General features: G+C 36.7%; 1 long non-coding RNA gene across 1 annotated transcript in view; it reads left to right on the top strand.

Annotated features, from left to right (window-relative positions):
* LOC309862211 overlaps window positions 1-10744 on the top strand; it is a 30551-nt gene extending 19807 nt beyond the window's left edge. The window contains exon 3 of the long non-coding RNA XR_014310357.1: window positions 10631-10744. This is a non-coding gene — a long non-coding RNA (uncharacterized lncRNA). The remainder of the gene's footprint in view (window positions 1-10630) is intronic.
* The last annotated feature ends 3591 nt before the right edge of the window (window positions 10745-14335 follow it).

Here is a 14335-nt window from a genome sequence, read left to right as displayed (position 1 = left end):
GCAAAGCAGCCTATTGTGAGAATGCCTCTGAAGAGAGTGGCCTCTGGAGAGGACCATGTGGCACAGAACTGGAGGGGCTTCTAAGAACTGAGAGTGTCTCTCAGACAAAAGCCAGCAAGAAAACAGGGGTCTTACTCTAGATGCAACGAAATAAATTTTGCCAACTCTACAAATGAGATTGGAGGTAGTTTCTCCCCATTCATTCTATAGATGAAAGTGTAGCCCAGCTGCCCCTTGACTGCGCCCCGGCCTGGTGAGACCTGAAGGCAGACGACCAAGCTCAGGTGGACTACAGTCCTGGCCCATAGTAACTTTGAGATGATCTACGTGTGTATAGTCCCAAGCCACCAAATCTGTGGTATTTTTTATGCCACAAATACAACAGAACAGTGTGGCTAGAGCTTTAGGAATGGGATGATAGGAAGTAGGGGATATGGGAGTGTGGGAGAACAGAACAAGACAGGCCAGAGTGGGGCATGGTCAGATCACGTAATCTTTTCTTCTAACAGGTGAGTGAGAAACCACAGCTGGTTTCTGAGCAGGTGATACGATATGATTCAAGGGAAAATCTAAAAAGATATCTCTGACAGTTTTCTAGAGAATGGATTGGAGATGGGCAAGGCAAAAGTTATGGATGGATAGAATACTCGGAATTCTAGTGAGGAATTTAGTTAGGTGGTAACTTTTAAGATAGGACAATGACTGAGAAGGAGGAAAGCTTTGCTGAATGAGTACAGGCTCAGGTGTGGGCATTCAGAGCTTGGACTATTTGGGCTTAAGTTCACTGACTGGAGCAACATCATACAAGACAACTATGTTTTCTAATATCAAGAACGGCGAGTCTATATCTCTCAATTGAAATGTCTCTTTCCAAAGGCATCCAGCAACTCTTAAAGAGAGTCTTCTCTGGCACCATCCCCAGCCTCCCCACAACGACAGTATCAGCCATCTTTCTCTCTTGAAATGGTTCCTTTTTCTTCTACATGATCCATAATGTAGCTTTTCTACCTCTTTCTTCTCTTCCTTATGTCCCTGGCTTTTTTCTGACTCCTCTTCCTGTTCCTATCCTCTAGTTGTGGACAAACATCATCATTTTCCAAACCACTATGGTAGAATTCTGAGGCTCTTCAACTTTTCCCTGTCCCTCAGTTCTTTTTTTTTTTTTTAAGACTTATTTTTTAATTATTTGACAAAGGGAGAGAGTGAGAGAGTTTGCACAAGCAGAGGGAGCAGCAGACAGAGGGAGTCAGAAGGGAGCCAGCCCAGTGTGGGGCTTGATCTCAGGACCCTGGGATCATGACCCAAGCCGAAGGCAGAAGCATAACAACTGAGCCACTCAGGTGCCCCCCTGCCCCTCAGTTCTGATATCAGTGTTTCCCGATAGTACTTAGACTCACATATTTTGCAGTCACATTTTGGAGAGCTATGAGAGATCATAACTCTAGTTCAACAATCCTTATTTACAGATAAAGATTCTGAACCTAGGGGGCAAACCAAGCTTTTACACCCTTTTTTCTTCTTCTTCTTTTTTAACTCTCTGTGGTGATCATTTCAGGCTTGTTTATTAACCTTTATTTTGATTATTGTCATAGATTCCTATAGTATATGCCAATCTTCCCAAAATTCCTCTTTAGTTATTTGCTAGTTAATTATTCTATTAAGATGCTATTAATTCATTTATAAATACTTAAACATTCCTTTTATTCTACCCATTTTCTAAGCTCTGGAGTAAACATGACAGAGTCAGAGTAACCATGCTGCAAAATTTATTTTTCACCTTCTTATACAGGAGACATATGACAAGTAAACAACAACAACAAAATGTATGTGTCCCTTTGTGAGAAAGAGCTATGTTAGGAAATGCTATAAAGAAAACCAAAGCAGGATATAAAATGATACAATGCTGGAGTCCCTATTTGAGGAACATGGGGAACAGCGCAAGAATGAAGTGAGGGACCCACCTAAACAAAGATCTGGAGGAAAAGCACGGCAGGAGTAATGACCTAAGCAGCAAGTACAAAGGCCCTAAGGCAGCTAAGTCTTGATGCATTTGACAAAGAGCAAGAAAGTTATTATGACTGGAGTAGAGGAAGCAAGATGATGGTTCGTAGGAGATAAAGTCAGAGAAGGTGCAAAATGGCCAGGTCACTAGAAGCTGCCCAACCTGTTCAAACGTGTATCCTCGTGTTTCAGTGAATAGAATTCAGTCTCCCTGAATGGGTAACCAAGGCTCTCCATTGGTTATTTTAGTTGAATTTGTCTAACTTTATCTTTCATAGCTCTCTTACCTGAATTTTTTATATTAGTTCAACTAACCCATTCATTAGACAGTAAATTACTTTGTGTGACCATGCTAGGAGACTGTCCTCCCTCCCCTGTGCAATCTCTGACTATTGAAATTGGCAGGATCTATAGGGTCTAGTTCAAATCTCTTCAAAGAATCCTCCTAATTGGAAAGTACTGCTTGTCACTGCCATTATAAAGTTATATCTTCTTTACATTAGAATGTGTGTGTGTGTGCTGTTTTTTTCTGTAATGTATTCCAAGCTTCTAGAGACTTGCTTATCATAATTTTGTATCTCCTTTGTATCTTGGGTAGAGCCTTATAGAAATTAAAATAAGATTTAAAAGTGACTTGATTAAAGAATCACATGTAATAGCTTTGAAAGAAAAACGATTCCCAGTTTCATTCTTTCACTTTTGCAGGATAAAATGGAATACTGATATAAACATACAATGTAATTTGCTTTTATTTGTTTATTTATTTATTTTTTACTTTCTAATAACATTGTCCAATAATATTGGGATGTTTGTTTATTTACTCACTCATATTTTATTTATTTATTTGACAAATATTTATTGCATATCATGGTAAGAGTTGGGGAAATAAAACAATAAAAAGATCAAAATGGAACTTAAAGTACACAGGATGGTTTATTTTAATAATATACATATACATATACATAACCAATTGTATATGTATTTAGTGATTTTAAAATCAGAAGAAGTGTAATACAATGGAAAGAGGGAAACGAATGAACATTTAATGAATACCTCCTCATAAAATCATATGTCATCTCATTTCTCACCTCTCACTATAGTACACCATCTTACATCATGAATACATAGATGCACACATGTTTACATTTTTAAACAATTATCTATAAAGTTCCTCCGGTAAGAAAATGTCAGTATATCTCCTAATTATAAACTCTGTTCACACACTTATTCAACAATGAACCTTTGTTCAAAGACTTTCCTGCCAGATGTGGCGAAGTGGCCACATCTAATGAATAAGATGGCCAATATCCCTGCTCTCGAGGAGATGATGGTCTTTGAGTAGTTGTAACAATTTTAAATTAGAACTATTAATATACTATTTTAATATTAACTAGAATTAATCTTCTTGGCAAAGAAGAGACATTCTTTCTTCTGTGGATACCTGATTCTTGGTTCTGTATTCCCTAAATCAGTGAGTCAGGCTCTGCAGTACCGGGAAGGTCAGTGGGACAGCCATGTCCACCTTGCCTGGGTCTCCGAGAGAGCTGCAGAATATGGGTCTTATGTCCGAGATAAAATTTGTCTTCCACACCATTTCATAATAAATGTAATATTAAAATGGAAGATAGGATTTGTATAAATAAATAGGTATTTGCTCACTCCTTTCTTTAAGTGTTGGAAAATTATGTTTATTAAAATGTTTTTGCGTGGGGGGGATGGGGGAGGAATACAAGTTGCAATTTGTTTTTATTTATTTATTCCAATTTAAATTTTAGGTAGTTAACATACTTTTAGATTGTTAGTTAGCTGATATTCAACAAATACTGGTTATATTAATGAAAGAATGCCATAGAAATATCAGGAAGAATGGTCTAGTTTTTTTCCCAAACGTGATAAATTCTTATATCCTTAAACATTCTTTCAAAGCTTTTCGTTCTAGACTAGACTGTGTAAACTAATCTATCATTTATGAATCTCCTTTTGTAGATAATAGAACTGTAAAAACTGTAGACACCTAACAATAATACACATTTCTTCTGAGACTATTCTCATAGTCTCAAAAGGTTTTATCAGTGTTATTGTTGACAAGCAAATTGTACAGCTTGCTACAAACACACCTTGGAAATTGAAATCGATTTTTCCTCAAGGCTTCTACAAGGTCATCTTTCAAGACCTGCAATAATCTTGATGCTCCCAAAGCAATCCACACAAGTTTTTGCCCACCTTGTCTCTTTTTCTGTTTTTCTTGTTCTTACTCCTTTCTCTTTTCTCTCAAATTGTGTTTTCTTATTTGTCATTTTGTTAAAAGTATGCATACTAACTTTAAAGATCAAACATTATGGAATAAAGAAATATAACCAAAGATATCATTTGCACAAAAACATTATTGGCATTTGATGTGATATTATTTAATCTCTATCTCTGTATTTCAGTTACCGTTATTTTATGAATACCAATAAACAAAGATCTATGTCACAATTGTAATTACCACACAGTTCTTCTTTGCATTTTTGTGCATATTTGATCAGTACCCACTTACCACTAAGGACCAAATTTCTGGTTTCAGAAGGAACTCATGATCTTTCCTGAAATAATGGAAGAATTATTATGAAATATTGCTCCCATGACATGATTTTCAAACAATGTTGAACAAATAATGCTTTGATATTTTTAGAGATAGCATTTTCCAGTAGAAAATATTTGGCTAAGTGTGACATACATAACATATATTGGGGTTGAGTGAATTTCTAGAGGTCAATTAAATGCTATGTAATAAAGTTATTTTTACCCTGGGTCCCTGGTTCTTAATCCTGGCTGCAGATAACATACAGACCTTGAATTTTGAAAAAATAACCATACTCAGATTGTACCCTGAACCAAGGAGAATGAATCTTTCAATGAAACCAAGGCTTCTGCTGGTTTTAAAAGCTCCTAAGTGGGGGACTCGGGAGTGACTCATTCAGTTGAGCATCTGCCTTCGGCTCAGTTTATGATCGCAGGGTCCTGGGATCGAGTCCCATATCAGGCTCCTTGCTCTGCAGGGAACCTGCTTCTCTCTCTGCCTGCAGCTCCATCTGCTTGTGCTCTCTCTCAATCTGACAAATAACTAAGTAAAATCTTAAAATAAAATAAAATAAAAGTTCCTAAGTGGGGGCACTTGGGTAGTGCAGTCAGTTAAGCACTGACTCTTGGTTCTGGCTCAGGTCATGAGCTCAGGGTTGTGAGACCAAGCTCTCATGGGGCTCTGGGCTCAGCACGGATTCTGGCTTGGAATTCTCTTTCCTTCTTCCTCTGCCCCTCACCCCCACTCTCTCTCTAAGATAAATAAATAAATAAATCTTTTTTTTTTTTCCCTAAGAATTAAAAGCTCCTAAATGAATGTGAAAATTGAAGTTTGAGAACCACTGAGTGTGATTCCAAATTTGGATCTGTAGTATACACACTATAAAGTTGGATAAACAATAGCTTTTTTATTTTGGAGAGAATGGAAGTTCATCTTAAAATAGGGGAAATATACATACATGTAGTGTATACACAGAGCTTGTTCATTGACGTTTGTAGAATCTCTTCTTGTGTATGCTGCCGGCCCCTGAGCATTTGCTGAAAGTCAAGTTTAATGCTAATGGATGGTTTGAAAAGAACAACTTGGGGCACCTGGGTGCCTCAGTGGGTTAAAGCCTCTGCTTTCGGCTTGGGTCATGGTCTCAGGGTCTTGGGATGGAGCCTCGCATCGGGCTCTCTGCTCAGCAGGGAGCCTGCTTCCCTCTCTCTCTGCCTGCCTTTCTGCCTACTTGTGATCTCTGTCTATCAAATAAATAATAAAATCTTTAAAAAAAAAAAAAGAACAACTTATGGCTATTTTTCCTTTCAACTGAGGAAAGCCACCATGGTTTTCCTTGAAGGCTCAAAGTTAGGTTTGTGGATTATTTACCCCAAATGGAACATTTTCATAATGAAGTATTTTGGATTTGCTGAGTTAAAATTATGATAAGGGCTTTCTTTGAGGGAGACCACAGTGTAAGAAGGAGAGGAAAATGGGAAAGAAGGGGGAAAGTTTACTGTCATTTCAAGTGACTGAACTGGACTTTGATAATGAATGGTGCCTCAAAGCTGTAGGGACGATATCATTTTACCAAGGTACAGAAAGAAATGGAAATATGTCTGCTTGCACAAACCTCAAAGCATACAACTCTAAAAGCATCCAAATAGGGTGACTTCAATTGAAATAAAATCTATAGAAAGCAGTGTTTCCATGGGACACTTAAAAGTTATAGACAAAAGTATCTCACAAGCATGCTGATTTTTTTTTTGATATTTCTTTTCTTGTATTTTCCTTAATCACAGATGAAATGAGTGTAAGTTAAAGGCTAAAGGACACCTTTGAACAAAATGGAAAGATTTTGTCTTTGAATTAGTATTTCCTCAATTCTCTGATGCCAGGAACATTTGCGTTTTGAATAGAATTTTAAAACATAATGTAACTTTTGAAAAAGCAATCAAAGTATATCTACTGTAGTTAAGAATATGTCAATAGGTTAAGATACAGAAAATAATCAATATAATTTGATATTTTCAATTATTACTGTACAGGCATGGTTTTTTGAATCTAGTTTAAGAATATTACAGAATATATCTCACACAAAATAATTCAATGGTGTTTTTTGTTCCTTTTCAAATTTCATATGTAGGTATAACAAATTGGAAAAAATTATTTCATAACATTTAATGATGATGAAAAGTGTTCTTTGCATATTTTGTTTTTAAGTTGTTTAAGTTCATAGAGAACCCACATTGCGGCTACAGCCTAATCTATGGTTCTAACAAATATTCCCTGGTTAAGACATTGACTATGTAACATCAGGCAGACCTAAAATTTTATGCAAATTGTGATGAGAAAAATGAACAGGAGAAACCAGACAACTGTGGAAGTTTTCGATATCTAGAAATTTGATAATATCTAATAAATTTGAGATAGAAATTTGATAATATCTAATAAATTTGAGATAGATAGTCTATAAATCTTCAGATGAGTATTTCAATTTTTATATTTGTTGAGGTAATCTTCAGGTATAAAGTCATATTTCCTATTCTCCACAGAGGAGAAGATCTTTCATTTACAGCGTTTGCCTTAGACAGCAGCAGTTCACAGTTACCGGGGCTTATTTGCTGGAGCTCTTCAGATTCAGACAGTTAGATGCTCCTAGAGCACTGAGCTCACAAAATGATTCAGAAAACTATCAAAAATAGAAGAAGTAAATGAAAAGATTCAAATAAGCAAAATTTCTAAATTCATCAATCAGAGTTTTAGTCATTTTTCTGGGGAATAAGACAGAGAGTTATGAGGTGGTGGCAGTGGACCAAAAATTGTTCTTTCTTAATCCTAAGAAGGCATACTTATAGCAATTAAAGAATTAAGTTATGAATATATGATTTTTTTTTTTTTTACATCACTGCTTTTTGTTTCAGTTTAGTCTAGCCTGACTTCAAAATTATACTGTTTTGGGGGTGGGAGGCATCTAGGTGGCATGGTTGGTTAGACATCTGTTTTCAGCTCAGGTCCCCTGGAATTGAGGCCCACCATCGGGTTCCTTGCTTCACTGGGAGGCTACTTCTCCCTCTCTCTCTGCCTGCTGCTCCCCCTGCTTATGCTCTCTCTAATACATAAATAAAATATTTTTAAAAAATAAAATAAAAAGAATTATACTTCTTTGAAGCAGTTTTAGTTTATGGGAAAGTTTTGTGTTAGAGGTTTTTTTTTTTTTTTTATATTACATGTGATAGTGAATGGAAGAATCCTATGGGAAAAAAAAGTATCAGGCAAGCCTAATTGAATTTGGTGATGAGGCCATGGAAGTAAAAGCCAGAAGCTCTCAGTTCTAGCTTAAAGTTTGCCCCATTCTCCTTGTGTGGCATGGCAAATCATTCACCTCTCTTTGTGTCTCTTATGTATCAGAAAGAGGGAATAATATTTCCCCATTCACATATAGATTAGCTATTTCTTGAGGATAGAGACCTTGTCATCATCAAGAATTTTTCCCTAGTATTTTTTATAATGCTGACCATTGGTAGTTACTTGAAAAGAATTGGTTTAATGTTTAATATGTGAATGAAATGAATTGAGATGGTAGGTGTATAAATTATTAAAGTTGTAAGTATTAAATAGTTATACCATGGTACTAAAGAAGACATGGAGATGGATTATGGAGACAGCTGTTAGTCCAATTTGGTTACTTTGATCAAATCTGAGAAGGTAACTATATGATTTAGCAGAAATATCACTGCACTGTAGATCATGAGCTATAGGGTCTAAGAATGGTCTAGAGTCTCATCAAAGTCATGGAGTCTTAAAGTTGAACAGATGGAGATGTTCTCCAACGTCATCTTCTCTCTCTCTCATTTTATGAATGAGAAAGGCAGTGCTCGATTATCCATAGTCTTACGGTTACTAATACCCAGTTCTCCTGGTTTCCTCTTCAGAGCTCTTCCTTCCACAACTCGGCCAAGTCCTTGACCACACTAGCTGAATGTCTTCTTCTCTAGGAGGTTGAATTAGGTGGTCACTAGAGTTTCTTAGTATTATAATTTCTGGATCATTTAAAGGGTAAAATATTTTTTGTTGTTTTTGTTGGTTTCTATTTTCCATTTGTATCCCTAGTAAATTAAAACAGCAAAAGATTCTTAAATAATGCTTGTTGTCACCTTGCTGACACTCTAAGTTATTTCTAAATAGAATGATGAACCACAGAAGAACAACAACATCACCTCTAAATACATTTAAAATGAAAAATAAAACAGTTTGATTCTGAGACTTCTTTGCCAAGGAATTTGTGTGGCCTTTTCCTCATCCAACTAGTAAAAGGCTTAATCCTGTTTCAAAGCAAAACACTTCCAAAGTTGCCAGCAAATGTGGAGGATACAGTTGGAATCACTCCTGGTAATTTGAACAAATTATTCTGCAAATTTTCAATGCTGTGAAGAAAGAAGACCACAATAACAAGAATGCGTTTTTTGTTGTTGTTGTTGTTGTTGTTGTTTTTGTTTTTTGTTTTTGGCAAATAGATAAAGTTAGGCAGGGGGATAATGTGATGTTGAAAAGCAGAAGAAGCTATCCCAAAAAGTCACCTGAATTCCTTGGGAGAGCCCAGAAGACTCCAATAGTTGTTTTACTCTGGTAATGATTAAGGGTATTTTGGTTTTGTTGCACTTAGAAAGTTAGGTGTTGAAACAGATTGGCTATCCATTAACATTTTGAAACAGTATATTTTTTCCTGTCTTTCTTGAAAAACAAAACAAAACAAAAAAAAAACAACAAAACCCTTCCAAGAGATTTATTGGTTTTTCAATGTTCAGAGCCAACCCGCTCTTTCTGTGAGGGCCTCTGACATATCGTTTACTGGCGTGTATTTAGTGAGAGAGTAGGAGACTTACCTGTTATTTCTTGGTTTCTTATGCATTCAGGCAGTAGGCAAAGTAATGAATGGAAAGATGAGTCTGGATACCTGGGTCTTGCTGTTAAATCTTAACTGGTGGGATTGACCAAGAGCCTCCTCTAGGCTGGTTTCTTCACCTATGTGATTCTCAACCTGGAGAGAATCTTTGAGTCTTTTAGAATATCAAGGGAATCTGAAAACCTTACTGTATTTTAAATAAAGCTTAACTGAAATCAAATATATCCTCTTCAATTTGGGTACAATGTCTGTGTAAAACCATCTCTTTACTTTTTATGGCAATAACAATAGCATCTTTATGTGGCCCCACCAGTTGTCCTGTGCTGAGCAGCTATTCTGATCAAAAGTCTTTTTGTGCATTAAATCATTTAATTAACAAATACATTTCAGTAGACACAATCTTTTAATTAAAAGGTATTTTGGGAAAAGAGGTATTATATTTTTTGAAGGATCAAAGGTGGGAACCTATCCGTTGGGTCATCCCTAAAGTATGTCCTGGTCCAAGATTCTAGGTCAGGGATTGGTGAACCTTTTCTGTAAAACGGCCACATGGTATCTCTGGCTTTGTGGGCCAAACAATCTCTGTCACTATTCAGTTTTGCTATTAGAGAATGAAAGCAGTTATAGACAATATATAGGTGAATAGATTTGTCTGTGTTCTCATAAAAACTTTATTTATAAAAATAAGCAGTGGGCTAAATTTGGCCAGCAGACAATACTTTGCTGACCCTTCTATATGGTGATCCCTGAAACTCTGAGACTGCTTAGTCATCAAGGAAAGAGATACAGAGAAAAGGAAAGGTAGGCAGGAAGGAATCTGTTTTGTGTCTCTTAAAGGCTTATGCCCAAGTTTGTTTGTTTGTTTGTTTTTTATTTTTAATGCCAGGTGCATTGATAAAATGACAACAGAGGAATTAAGTTTTTAAATAAAAATTTTAAATTTTTTTCTTTTCAGTTCAGATGAAAGAATGAACAATGGGGGATCATATCAACTTTAGGCATAACCAGACTGGCCAAGACACCCACAGCCTTAGGCCCAAGGGATAGGAATGCTTGCTTATCATCCAAAGAAACCTGTAGGACAAATAGATAACCGGAACTACCCTAGCGATTTCAATCACGAGATGTACCTAATAAATTCTCTAACATAAATAATATAGATGTCTATTTTTTTTTTCCAGATTCTAAGTCTGTTGAGATGAAGAAGACCTCCAGGGAAACCAGATGAAGTAGCACTAGAACACTAGCACGATCTCCTGGTCTCCAATCATTGGTGTTCACCTTCTCAGGAGATATCTGCCCCAAATTCTGCCCTTAAGAACCTTCGTGTGCAAGCCATCAGGGAATTTGAGACTTAGAGCATCAGTTCCCCCCTCTCCTGGGTGATGCTCAAACAGTGAAGAGCCCATGTTTCTTCACTGCAGATGTTTGGTGTCAGTTTTTTTTGACTTGCTGTGAATTGGGCAGACAGACTCTCCTTTGGTTTGGTTACAATGACCTATGCCCTCAAGTTGTCGTATTTGTTCTTAGAGTGTCAAACCTACATTCCTACTAGCCAACATTGAGCACAATAACTAGATGCAGAATAAGTTATAACAGCTTTGCCCCAAAGAGCAATGCTGCAGTGCTTCAAGCTCAACTCTTATTTTGAGATTCCTAAATGGGGCAAGTAGAAGACTCAATACTATGGGCAGAAAACCCCAGAAGATGGTTTTATTCTGTATAGCAGAAGCTCCTAGTTCAGACCAGATAGCCCTGATCTGTTCCTTTATTTTCACTGAAATGTCTCATTTGTAGCTGCAGTCATGGCTGCCTGGGTTAAATATTTTCTGGCCTTTTGAAGCTATTATGGTTTCATGACTAAGGTTTGGATAATGGGATGTAATAGAGGCATTGTGTATGACTTAATGGAAATATTCTGGAGGGGAGGTGGTGTGCTTTTCTTATTCCCTTTTTCCTGTCAGCTAAAATGCAGACACATTGGCTAGAGTTTCAACAGTATATGGATGATGAGGAGAAAGTCACGTGCTGAGAATGACAGAGTTGCACGTTGATAAGAACCTGGAATCCCTGAAGATTTTATGAGAGAGAAAGCAATGTCTAGTTTTTAAAGAACATCAGTAATTTAGATTTTCTTGCTTTGAAACAGAATGCTAACTCAAACATCCACTCGCCCTCAGAAAAGAGGACAGTCCTGGCCTCAATTTAGAAGTTTATGTTCATCTAGACTTGGGAAAGTCCCTACTTCTATTTTGCTTTAATAGCCCTAGGATTTGCACTGTACTTCTAAGTCACTCATTGGTTATGAGACTTTTCAGAAGTTGGCTCTTTGGCTGGAGGTGGAGGCAGGAGGAAGAGGGAGCTGTGGACCCTCTATCATGTTACCTCAGATGCATTCATCTATCTTGTGAAATCCACAAGGTTACATTTGGGTTTACATTCCATTGGTTCTGTGAGATCTCTTACCACATTTGTCTGACCTACTAGTTTTTTTTAAAATAAACTTCATTTTTTTATATGCAGATGTTGGCATTGTTTTCCCATTGGGGAAACCAGGTAAGCATGAGAGATGTGACTATATCACTCACAAACAGGAAGATCTAATTCTCTGGAGTACAAGAAGGGTTACCCACCGCAGACTATGGAATGAATCACTATTTACCTTACAATTTCCAAAACATGAAGGCACGTGGGGACAGAATGAGTTCAAAGGGAGAGAGATTTAAGACTATTGTCCATAGATGTCTTATCAATTCATCCCAACATTTGTGTTTTCATTAAGTATTGATTAAGTACTTCTTATATTCCAGGAACCCTTAGAGAGGCTAAGGAACCAGAGGTAAACAAGATATGCAAATTCACTATTCTCACTTGGGGTATATTCTAATAGGAGTAGACAGAAAATGAAACCATACACTCAAAAACAAGATGATTTTAGGTAATGTATGCAAAGAATAACACAAGGAGTTGTTTGGGATGGTGAAAAATCTAGATTGGGTGCTCTAGATAAACTAGACATCCTTTATTAATAGATGATCTTTGAGCAGAGAAGTGAATGGCAAGAAGCACCCCACCATCTTGAACTTCCAATGCTAAGACTCTAAAGAAAGAGAGATCTTGGAAGGCTAGAGGAGTAGAAAACAGATCAGAATAACTGTGGAGCACTGAGGGAGGAGATAATGGTGGGAACGAAGCTAGAAGGGGAGAGGACAATCAGGCTATATAAACCTTGAAGACCACAGAAAGGAATTTGAATTCAAATTCAAAGAACAATGAAAGCTATTAGAACATTTTTAGTGGATGATTGGCACATTGTATTATAAAGTATAATTCTGATGGTTGCATGGAAAATAGAATATAAACAGAATGACTTGAACACTTAAATGTAAAATTAGACATTTCTGAAGTACTGATAGAAGTCTATTCATATTAGCCAAGCTAAAGAAACTTTGACTTATTTGCAAAATATTATTTTTCATGTTAATTCAACTTGAAAATAAAATAGTATAAAATAATGAAGCTCTTAATTCTAAGTAGACAACTGTCTTTATTAACCTAGAAATTAGGATGCATCAGGAAGTACAGGCCTGTTTAGGCCAATCACTTCCACCTCAGGAAAAGTTTACAAGGTTGTTTCTGAATTTGAATGCCATTCGAATGCTTTGGAGGACTTGCTGGTTAAAACAAGAGAAATGGCAAATGACATGTGTCAGGTTCCAAGGAAATGAAAATATTTTCTGCAATAAGCAGGATGCAATAAATGGTAATAGTAATAAAAATAAATTAAGGGAAAGGTTTTGGTGTGTGTTTGATTTTTGAAAGAAATGGTTCATGATAGGAAACCATATGCTATATTTCCTTGGCTAGGAAAGAGTGGTCTACCTTGTTCCAAGTAACAAAATAAGACCAGATTGCATAAAGGAGAGAGTCCTTAAAACACTGCCCACATTCTCAGAGCAAAATGGAGGACCCGGAAGACAGAATTATTGAATGTCAGATGATTTCAGGCATCTGCGTGCCATGCATTTTTACCGCTTATTTAATTTCACTAAATCTTAATTGTCCAAATTTGAAATAATGTTGCCTTCTCCATCATACCTCATAGAACTCTTCTACGTATCAGATGAAGTAAAGACATTCTAAAAACCATGTAGCTTCAACAAATATAGCATATTGTTATTATTACCTGTAATAATAGTCCTCATCTCCTTGGATTAAAGATCCACGATGACATGAAATTTGTTTTATGAAATGTGATTACTATATATTTTAAACATAATACTTAAAAAAGTACTTCCCAGAGACTAGTAGATAGAAATAATAACTAACTAATATATAGAAATAATACTAACTTGTGGGGTGCCTGGGTGGCTTAGTGGGTTAAAGCCTCTGCCTTCAGCTCAGGTCATGATCCCAGGGTTCTGGGTCCTGGGTCCTCAAGCCCCACATTGAGCCCCGCATCAAGCTCTGCATTGGGCTCCCTGCTCAGTGGGGAGCCTGCTTCCTCCTGGCTCTCTGCCTGCTTTTCTGCCTACTTGTGATCTCTGCCTGTCAAATAAATAAGTAAAATCTTAAAAAAAAAAAAAGAAAGAATACTAACTTGCGTATATTGAGCATTTTCTCTGTGCTATGCACTAGGCCAGTTTTCATTATTGCAAGAGCACATTCTCACAGAACTAGCTACTATTGTCCTTCATTATGATGAAATGTAAGAGAAGTTATAGATCTTGTCAGGGTGAAAGCAAGTGGTGGTAGTGAGTAGTGACTCTTGAAGTTAAACCCAAAGTGGTCTGACTCCAGAATTCAGGCCTTAAACAAACTGCCTTCTTGCTTCTCCACTTCCCAATCTTTAATCTGTTAAAAAATCATGCAAGTGTTCAGTGGTG

Source organism: Mustela nivalis, assembly GCF_964662115.1.
Source record: "Mustela nivalis genome assembly, chromosome: 3".
NCBI lineage: Eukaryota > Metazoa > Chordata > Mammalia > Carnivora > Mustelidae > Mustela > Mustela nivalis.
Note: the sequence above shows the minus strand (reverse complement) of the source record. Positions and strands in the feature narration are given on the sequence as shown.